The sequence below is a fragment of the Cebus imitator genome, unplaced genomic scaffold, assembly GCF_001604975.1.
Source record: "Cebus imitator isolate Cc_AM_T3 unplaced genomic scaffold, Cebus_imitator-1.0 Scaffold162, whole genome shotgun sequence".
NCBI lineage: Eukaryota > Metazoa > Chordata > Mammalia > Primates > Cebidae > Cebus > Cebus imitator.
Genome location: NW_016107477.1, coordinates 4,441,861 through 4,451,951, shown reverse-complemented (window position 1 = coordinate 4,451,951; position 10,091 = coordinate 4,441,861). Strand labels below are relative to the sequence as shown.

The following is a 10,091-nucleotide window of genomic DNA, read 5'->3' as shown; positions in this document are numbered from 1 at the left end:
AAAAAAAGTAAAGAAAAAAAACCCCAGTTAACATTATACTAAATGGTATAGATCATTCTCTCCTAAGAGATCAGGAACAAGACAGGGAAATCTGTTACCACTTTCATTCAGCATTGTACAGGAAGTTCTAGCCTGGACAATTAGAAAAGAAAGAAAAATAAATAAATAAATGGTATCCATATTGGAAAAGAAGTAAAACTATCTCTATTTACAGATGGCATGATCTTATATACAAAACTCAAAAGAATATACTAGAAAACTATGGGAACGAATAAGGTATTCAGCAAAGTCACACAATATAAGGTGACAGAAAAGTTGTATATGTACACGTTAGGCAATAAACATTGCGAAAATTAAATTTAAAAACAATTTCATTTGCAACAGCAGCCAAAAAAATAAATAAAAATAAATTTAACCAGGGAAGTGAAAGTCTTGACACTGATAACTACAAACATTGTGCAAAAAAGACAAACTAAATAAGTAAAAAGACATCCCATGTTAACGGTTTGGAAGACTTAATATTTTTAAAGCAGAAATACTACCCAAAGGGATTTAGAAATTCAATGCAATCTCTATTAAAATTCCAATGGACTTTTTTTTACAGAAATGGATCCTCAGTTTCATATGAAATTGCAAGGGGTCCTGAACAGCCAAAAAAACGCTGGAAACCACAAAGTCAAAGAATTCACACATCTTTTTTTTTTTTAATTTATTTATTTTTACTTTTTTTTTTTTTTTGAGACAGAGTTTCGTTTTGCCACCCAGGCTGGAGGGCAATGGTTCGATCTCAGCTCACTGCAATCTCCCCCTACTGGGTTCAAGCGATTCTCCTGCCTCAGCCTCCTGAGTAGCTAGGATTACAGGTGCCCGCCACCACGCCCAGCTAATTTTTGTAGATTTAGTAGAGATGGGGTTTCACCATGTTGACCAAGCTGGTCTTGAACTCCTGACCTCAGGTAATCCGCCCACCTCGGCCTCCCAAAGTGTTGGGATTACAGGCGTGAGCCACTATACCCAGCCCACACATTTCAATTTCAAAATGTACTACGAAGCTGCAATAATCAAAATGGCACATGGTACCTGGCACAAAGATAGCTATATCAATCAACAGAATCCAACCAAGAGTCCAGGGAAAAAAACCCAGACATTTGTGGTCAACAAATTTTCAACAAGGATGGCGGGACCACTCAATCAGGAAATAATGGTCTCTTCAACAGATGAGGATGGGACAAGTAGATTGACACATGCAAAAAAGTGCTCCCCACCCCCGGCAGGGCACAGTGGCTCACACCTGTGATCCCAGCACTTTGGGAAGCCAAATGGATGGATCACTTGAGGCCAGTAGTTTGAGACCAGCCTCGCCAACGTGGTGAAACCCCATCTCTACTAAAAATACAAAAATTATCTGGGCATAGTAGCACATGCCTATAATCCCAGCTACTCGGGAGGCATAAGAATCATTTGAACCTGGGAGGCGGAGGTTGCAGTGACCTGACACTGGGCCACTGCACTCCAGCCTGAGTGACAGAGTGAGATTGTCTCCAAAAAAAAAAAAGTGAACCCCTATCTCACACCATGTAAAAATATGGACCAATAACTGAAAATAAGAACTAAAACCACAGAACTCTTAGAAGAAAGAACGGAGTAAATCTTCAATCCTTGGATTTGGCAATGTAGATATGACACAAAAAGCCTGTGTAACAAATGAAAAAAGCAGATAAATTATACTGTAAAATTAAAACTTTTCATGTATCAAAAGGATATTAACAAGAAAGTAAAAAGACAACCCAGTAAACAGGAGAAGTATTTATAAACCATATATCTGATAAGCATTTGGTAACCAAACATACAAAGAACTCTTTCGATAACAAACAATACAATTTAAAAATAGACAAAGAACTTCAGTAGGTATTTCTCCAAAGAGAATACACAAATGGCCAATGAGCATATGAAAAGATGTTCAACATCTTACCTACCAAGGAAATGAAAATCTAACCCTCAATGTGATACCACGTCATACCCACTAAGACGGTTAAAATTTTAAAAAGAAAAGAAAATGGCCAAGTATTGGCAAAGATGTAGAGAAATTGAAAAACTGGATTATAAAATGGTGTAGTCGCTTTGGGAAACAATTTGGCAGTTCCTCAAACTGTTAAACAGGAGTTACCATATGAGCTGTTTTCTGACAACACTTCTGACACCACATGTGGAAGTGTTTTTCCATACCAATAACCAGTTATCCAACTTTCCAGACACCAAGTGAATGCCCTATAATTCAATTCAATTCTAACACTAACTGCCCAGAGTTAATGTCAGACTCCACTGGCTCAGTTCTACAAGACTGCCCTCACTTCAGTCACCAGCCACAAGCTGCACATTGCCACCTGTACTTCTGACCAAACAGCTATAAATTGGGGTTCCCACAACCCCCTCCTCATGTTCAATAATTTGCAAAAACGGCTCACAAAAACTCAGGGAAACACTTTACTTATTTATGCCTATCAGCTCATTATAAAGGATATAAATAAACAACCAAATCAAAAAGCACAAGGGTGAGGCCCAGATGGGTTCCAAGTATGAGCTTCTGTCCCACGAGGTTGAAGCAACACCTTCCCAGCACAAGGACGAATTCACCAACCCAGAACCTCTCTGAAACCCACTGTTTAGAGGTTTTTATAGAGGTCCTATTTCATATGCATGATTGATCATATCACCTGCCACTGACTGTTAACTGAACTCAATATCCAGTCCTCACCACCACCTCACCCATCCAGGGGTGGGGCTGCAAGTTCCAATTCGCTAATCCACACAGTTGGTTCTTCTGGCAACCAGCTTCCATCCTCAAGTTGTCTAGGGGCCTACCAAGAATCACTTTTTAGCATAAATTCAGATGTGACTGAAAAAGACTTACTATGAATATCAAAATATGATCTATTACCTCTGTCATTCAGAAAGCTCCAAGGATCTTTGAAGTTCTGGGCTAAGAACCACAGACAAAGACCAAATATATATTTTTTATTGTATAATATCACACCCAGCAATTCCTACTCCTACTCCTAGGTATATACATAAGAGAAATGAAAACATATGCCCACACAAAAACTTGTACATGAATATTCACACCAGCATTATTCACAATAGCCAAAAAAGAGAAACAGCTTAGATGTTCAACTGATAAATGGATAAATGAAATGTGGTATATCCAGATGAGAGTACTGTTTTGCAATAAAAAGAAATGAAGTACTAATATATCCTTCAATATGGATGAACCTTGAAAACATGCTAAGTGAAGGAAGGCAGTTACAAAAGATCATATATATGATTTCATTTATATGAAATATCCAGAATATCTGAAATATCAAGAGAGACAGAAAGTAGATTAATGGGGGTGGGGGTGTAGTGAGTGACTACTCCTAATGGGGAACAGGTTTTTTTGGGAAAGTAATGATAATGTTCTAAAATTAATTGTGGTGATAGCTGTACAACTCTGTATATACAGACTGTCCCCAACATATAATGTTTCAACTTGGGGTTTTTCAACTTTACAATAGTATCCATATAATCATTCTGTTTTTCACTTTCAGTAAAGTATTCAATAAATTACATGAGATATTCAACACTTTATTATAAAATAAACTTTGTGTTAGAGGATTCTGTAGGCTAATGTAAGTGTTCTGAGCATGTTTACAGTAGGCAAGGCTAAATATGATGTTAGGTGCACTAAATGCATTTTCCACTTACAATATTTTCAAATTACTATGGGTTTATCAGAATGTAACTGTCGTAAGTAGAGAAGCATCTGTACTAAAAACTAATGAGGCTGGGTGTGACAGCTCATGTGTGTAATCCCAGGACTCTGGGAAACCAAAGTGAAGAAGGTGGATCACTAGAGCCCAGGAGTTTGAGACCAGTGTGAGCAATATGGTAAAACCCCATCTCTATAAAAAAATTAGCTGGGCATGGTGGCACATACCCATAGCCCTAGCTACTCAGGAGGCTGAAGTGGGAGAATCATCTGAGCCTGGGAAGTCAAGCTGCAGTGAGCTGTGACCACACCACTGCACTCCAGCCTGGGCGACAGAGCTGCGACAGAGACAGACTCTGTCTCAAAAAAAAAAAAATGAGTCACACAGACCAATGAATATATACATACATACATATCAATGCATTGTACAATTTAAAAGGGTGAATTTTATGGGTATGTGAATTATATTTCAATAAGGCTGTTTTAAAAAAGAAAAGCAGGTTCAAGCCTTTGCCATGTTAAAAATCTCTCTCAACCCTTTATCACCCTGCTACCACCTCTTTCTGTTCTCCCCTTCACAGCTAAAATTGATTTTAAATAATCTACGTAAGCTTTTCCACTCTCTAACCTCAACTACACGAAACCTAGCTCCTCCCCCAACCATTCTATCAAAACTGTTCTCACATAGGTATCAAATTGAATAACCTCCTTAATATCAAATCAACAGACTCTCAATAATCTTTGTTTTGCTCAACTTTTCAAAGCATTTAAAGTACGGCTTTCCTTGTTTTAGGCCAGGGTCTCACTCTGTCACCCCATGCTGCAATGCAGTGGCACAATCACAGCTCACTGCAGCCTCAACCTCCCAGGATCAAGCGATCATCCCACCTCAGCCTCCTGAGTAGCTGCGACCACAGGTATGCACCACCACACCTGGCTAATTTTTTTTTTTTTTTTTTGCAGAGACACCAGTCTCCCTATATTGCCCAGACTGGTCTCAAACTCTCCGGCTCAAGCAATCCTCCCACCTCAGCTTCCCAAAGTGCTGGGATTACAGGCATGAGCTACTGTGTGGAGGCTTTCCTTTTTTTAAAAAAATATTAACTCATATTTTTTCTTGAGAGTTGATTGTGAAGTATAACTTCCTTTAAAAATGATGCCAGGCCAACACGGTGGCTGACACCTGTAATCTAGCACTTTGGAAGGCCAAGACAGGCAGATTGCTTGAGCCCAGGAATTCAAGACCAGCCTGGGCAACATGGCAAAATCCCATCCTTACCAAAAATAAAAAAATTAGCCAGGTGTGGTGGTATATGCCTGCAGTCCCAGCTACTCAGGAGGCTGAAGCAAGAGGATGACTTGAGCCCAAGAAGTGGAGGTTGTAGTGAGTTGTGATGGTGCCAGATCCCATTTTGGCTTCTATGACATTTTCTCATGATTTGTCTACATCTCTGAACACTTAGGAATTTCCTTTACCAGCTCTTCTTCTATCTGGCTTTAAATGTTCTTCACGGCCTATTTCCAGAATTATTTTATGTCAACAAACTCTAATTTGGTGTTATCTAAATCAAAGAATTCAGATACCGGCTGGGCGAGATGGCTTGCTGGGCGAGATGGCTCACGCCTGTAACCCCTGCACTTTGGGAGGCTGAGGCGGGTGGATCACAAGGTCAGGAGATCAAGACCATCCTGGCCAACATGGTGAAACTCTGTCTCTACTAAAACTACAAAAAAATTAGCTGGGTATGGTGGTGTGTGCCTGTAATCCCAGCTACTCCAGAGGCTGAGGCAGTAGAATCGGTTGAACACGGGAGGTAGAGATTGCAGTGAACTGAGACTGTGCCACTGCACTCCAGCCTGGTGACAGAGCGAGACTTTATCTCAAAAAAAAAAAAAAAAAAAAAAAAAAAATTTAAAAAAAAAAAAAAAAAAAAAAAAAAAAAAAGAATTTAGATACCACTCATAATATAGCCTGCTACTTTGTACTCCAAATCCACATTCACAATTCCACAGCAGATGATTCCACCTGGATGTTTCACAGGTAACTTCCACTAAGTATGTTCAAAAGCTAAAATAATGTTTCTCCTCAAATTTGCTTCTTTCTGAATTCCCTGTCTCAGTATATTTTACCATTGTCTATTCAATCACCCAAATTAAAATCCAAGTCATCTTATTCTATCATTTTCCCCTCACTCCCCATATCCAATTGTTGCTGAATTCTATGAATTCTACTTTCTAAATATTTCTATTAACCTCCTCCTCCATATTCCCTCTAACACTGCCTTAGTTTGGACCCTTATTTCTCACTTCAATTATTGCAAAAACCTCCTAACCAGTCTTTCTGCATCCATTCTTACCTTCTCTCCATCCCTTCTGAAATCCTTACTCTACAATTCCATAATGATCTTTCTAAAATAGAAATCTTGGCCAGGAATGGTGGTTTCCACCTGTAATCCCAGCACTTTGGGAGGCTGAGGCGGCTGGATTGCCTGAGCTCAAAGTTCAAGACCAGCCTGGGGTGACAAAGCAAAACCCCATCTCTACAAAAACACGCAAAAAATTAGCCAGGTGTGGTGGTGTACACTTGTGGTCCCAGCTACTCGTGAGGCTGAGGTGGAGGAATGGTTGGAGCCTGGGAAGTTGAGGCTGCAGTAAACCATGATGGAGTGCAATGAGTGCCACTGCATTTCATCCTGAGTGACAGACTGAGACCTTCTCTCAAAAGAAATTTAAAAATTAAAAAATAAAATAAAAATCATATCTGTCTCTTTTTTCATTAAAATACATACACCCTATTATTACCTATAGGAAAAACGATAAGGTCCTTGGAATGGCATGCAATACTTTTGACGATCTGTGCAACCTCATCTTCTGCTACTTACCACCACAACTAATGCTACAGCTACAGAAAACAAATTTCCATTCTCAAAAGTGTTCCATGTTCTTTCTTTTTTTGTCTTTTTCTTTTTTCCTTTTTGTGGAGAACAGGGTCTCACTATATTGCTCAGGCAGGTCTCAAACTCCTGGGCTCAAGCTATCCTCCTGCCTCCACCTCCCTAAAGCTGGGAATACAGGTGTGAGCTGCTGCATCCGGTGTTCCATCACGTTCTTTCTCACCTACATGTCTCTGTCTACCTTTCCCTCTGCAAGTTCCTTCCCCACCCCAGCCCCAGCCTCCCAATTTCTGCATCAGTCATGAGTAAGCCTGCTTTAAGCTTAAGGACATAAGTATACAGTACCTAGTAACAGTGCCAGACATATAGCAGAGGGTTAAAAATGGGCAGAGCTGACTTAGGTCTTTTCTTCGTCCTCTCAATGACTTCTATTTGCTTATAAGATAAAACTGCAATTACTTCGATGGTCTACAAGACTATCCACAATTTGGTCTGCCTGTCTCCCCAGTTTCAGGTCTTGCCACCACTCTGTATTATATTTGCTATTTTTGTAGATGCTACTCTGTAATTTTAGACTCTCATGTTTTTTCTCACACTGCTCCTTCTACCTAAATGCCCGTTCTTTCTATGCCTGTACACTTGTTATTTACATCACCATCTATATATAGTTTTTCCTTACAGCTTCCCCCTTCTTCAGCTATCCTTTTCTTCATTTTAAGAAACCACTAACTCCTTAGAACATCCACTATACCCTCATCTGTTCTTCAATAAACACAATCTTGTACTTGTTGACAATTAAAGAGATAAGGTTCAACTACCCTAAAGGCAGGGACATTGCCTTATCTATCTTTAAGTCCTCTTCGCCTGGGCACAGTACTTTCTACATAGCAATTCCTGTATTCTACATAATCTGCATTTTTCCTTATTCCCTCTTACATATACTAAGTTTCTACAGGGATCTTCTTTCAAAACAGAAAGAGCATTCTTTTAGGTTACATTCTGGGCCCGATTTCTTCTTGCCAAGCAAACAACCATGTAACTATAACTTTACAAATTAAAGTTATTATACACTTTCTGATACCACTTTCCATTCTAAATTAGGGGAGAAATCCATATTTTGAAGAGACAGCAAACTAAGTTGTATTACATTGTTTCAAGTTACCTTGTTTAAAGAGTTACTTCTCAAAAGCTACTGTTAACTAACCTACCCCACTCATCTACCAGATGCTCTGAATGAAAAGTGGGAACCATTCTACTGACTTTCCTACCCTTACTACCACCACTCCAGCTTACAGTAATTATTCATTTTCAGAAAGACAGAAAGGAGTTAACAAATCACCAAAATAACTCTAAAAACAGAAAGTAATCTTTCTTATTCAGTCCCATTTATTCATTTAGAAGTGCTGTCTCTCTGAGCACCAAACCAAAACCTTATCACAAGTTCAATATTTCGTGAATAACTGCCAAGTATGATGGAATGCTCCCCAAAGTATTGCAGCATTAGAACATGACCACTCCACTAAGTCAAAAATTCAGCGAAAGCTTTTCTAACAAGGCTGGATGGTGCACTAACTAAACGCCAAACGCCTGCACTTCCTGTACATGCACGTTCAAAATACCTCGAAATAACATGCTAGGGATCTTGAAGAACTGTACTAGGCCTTGCTCAAGAGGAAGAAGGCTTTGTAATACTGAATCCTCAAAACTTGAAACAGCAGAATTACTTCAGGGAAGTCGGAGGTGTGAAATAATTCTGTAAAACCTGTTTCACTCTCACAACGATCAGTTTTCTAAAAAGAGAGAGAAAGCTGACCTCAATTAAGAGCATTTTGGCACAGACATGAGTTGTGAAAGAATTCTCAACTTCAGGTCCCTTCATTCCCAATGAAACCTGAAGGAGGGACCGCAGCACCCAAGGGCGCCCACTGCTCAGTGCCAGCGGAGAGCGACATCAGGAGCCTGTACTGGTTCGCTGGGGAAACCCCAAAGCCCGGCTACTATGCCGGGCACGACCGACCAGCCGTGAGGGCTGGATCCCCTCATCTCCGTCCAGGTTCCCCCAAGAGCTCCCCCGAGGCCTGGAGACTACGGGGGAGACTCAGCTACTAACTCTCCGCCCCCGGTCCCCGAGAGCACCACAAACGCGGACGCCGCGAAGGGAGGCCCTTCGGCCAGAGGGAGTGAAGAACGGCCAGGTGGGCGAGAACTGGGGCGAAGCCTTCCCGGGAGGAACCGACGCCGGGGGCAGCCACGCCCCCCACCCCCAACTTCAAACCGGAGCGCGGCGAGCGCCGAGCCCCACACGCTGCCTGACAGACGAGGGCGCGAGGCCGGCGCGGGAGAGGGCTCCTCGGGCACGCCAGGGACGTCGCCGCGACCCTCGCACGCGACAGCTCCCTATGACTAACCTGTACCTGCCGCCGCGCGACCGCCCGCCCCGCCGCAGCCGCCACCTCTTCGTGCTCACTCTGCCGCCGCAGCCACCGCAGCCGCCTCCTGCGCTGCGCCCCAGGCGGGCCTCGGGCGCCCCATTCCCACCCCGCCCAGCCTCCGCCTGTTTACAATGATTGGGACAGAACGAGACGAGCCGGTCCAGCGCGCAAGCGCACTCCCTCCTCCAGCCGCAGCCGGCTTCCCGGGTCCTCCTCTCCGCTCTGACGGCTGAAGCCGTCAAGGGCAGGCGCCCTATGCCCTCGCGCGGGGCGCGCTGGGAGGCGTAGTTCCTGCGACCCCGGCATCCAGTCAGCCCGAAGGCCTCTCGGCAAGGAAGCAAACTACAACACCCAGGAGGCATAGCGCCTCCTTCGTCCTGGGCTCGCTGAGCTGACAGACTGAGGGAGAGCGCGAGAGAACGCGCCGAGCGCTAGTGCTCTGCAGGCGCCTGCGCAGTCGCTGGCCTTGCAGGACCCCAGGACTGGCGCCTACCCTGGTGTGGTGCTGGCGAGGGTGATTTGCGGGCATCTGCTGCCACGGCCTTGAGGACAGAAAGAGCTTTCCTCTCCACGCTCTGGCCAGCCTGCGCCTCAGCTACTAAAGTTGAGAGCTTTATTTGTGCCAGCGTGCTTCAGTCGTTCCAACCAGTTAAACCAGCCTGGGGGCCGTCCGGCCTGCCGCTGGGTGGGGCGGCTGCCCCCGCCTTCGACTGGGTGTGGGATTGGAGGAAGGAGCGTCTTGGGCCTGTAGGGAGAGACGGGAATAAAGCTCGGTCGGGAGCATCCACAGAATTCCTGAAGCGGGTGTTGGCTCCTGTGGGGACTTGGAATAGACGGCCCTTCTCTGTCACTCGCATTCCTACGTGCAGGACTCTCTGGAACTTAGGTTGCCCATTAGATTGGCCGCTGCTATCCATCTTGCTCTCTTGCTCCCACACCAGCTTTCCTCAAAGCAGGCAGTAAATTTGTCCCTAATACTCTGTGCTCCCTACCCAGTAAAGTTCAACCCCAGGGGTCTTA

At 43.4% G+C, this 10,091-nt stretch overlaps 1 protein-coding gene across 3 annotated transcripts in view; it reads right to left on the bottom strand.

Annotated features, from left to right (window-relative positions):
• The window catches only part of RALBP1 (ralA binding protein 1), a 65,192-nt gene extending 55,953 nt beyond the window's left edge, over positions 1-9,239 (bottom strand). Inside the window, exon 1 of one of the 3 annotated variants that reach the window (XM_017543948.2) lies at positions 9,048-9,239. The gene's annotated coding sequence lies outside the window, so the exon portion shown is untranslated. The remainder of the gene's footprint in view (positions 1-9,047) is intronic. The other 2 variants (XM_037744048.1, XM_037744047.1) reach the window with 2 other exon arrangements.
• Between the last annotated feature and the right edge of the window lie 852 nt (positions 9,240-10,091).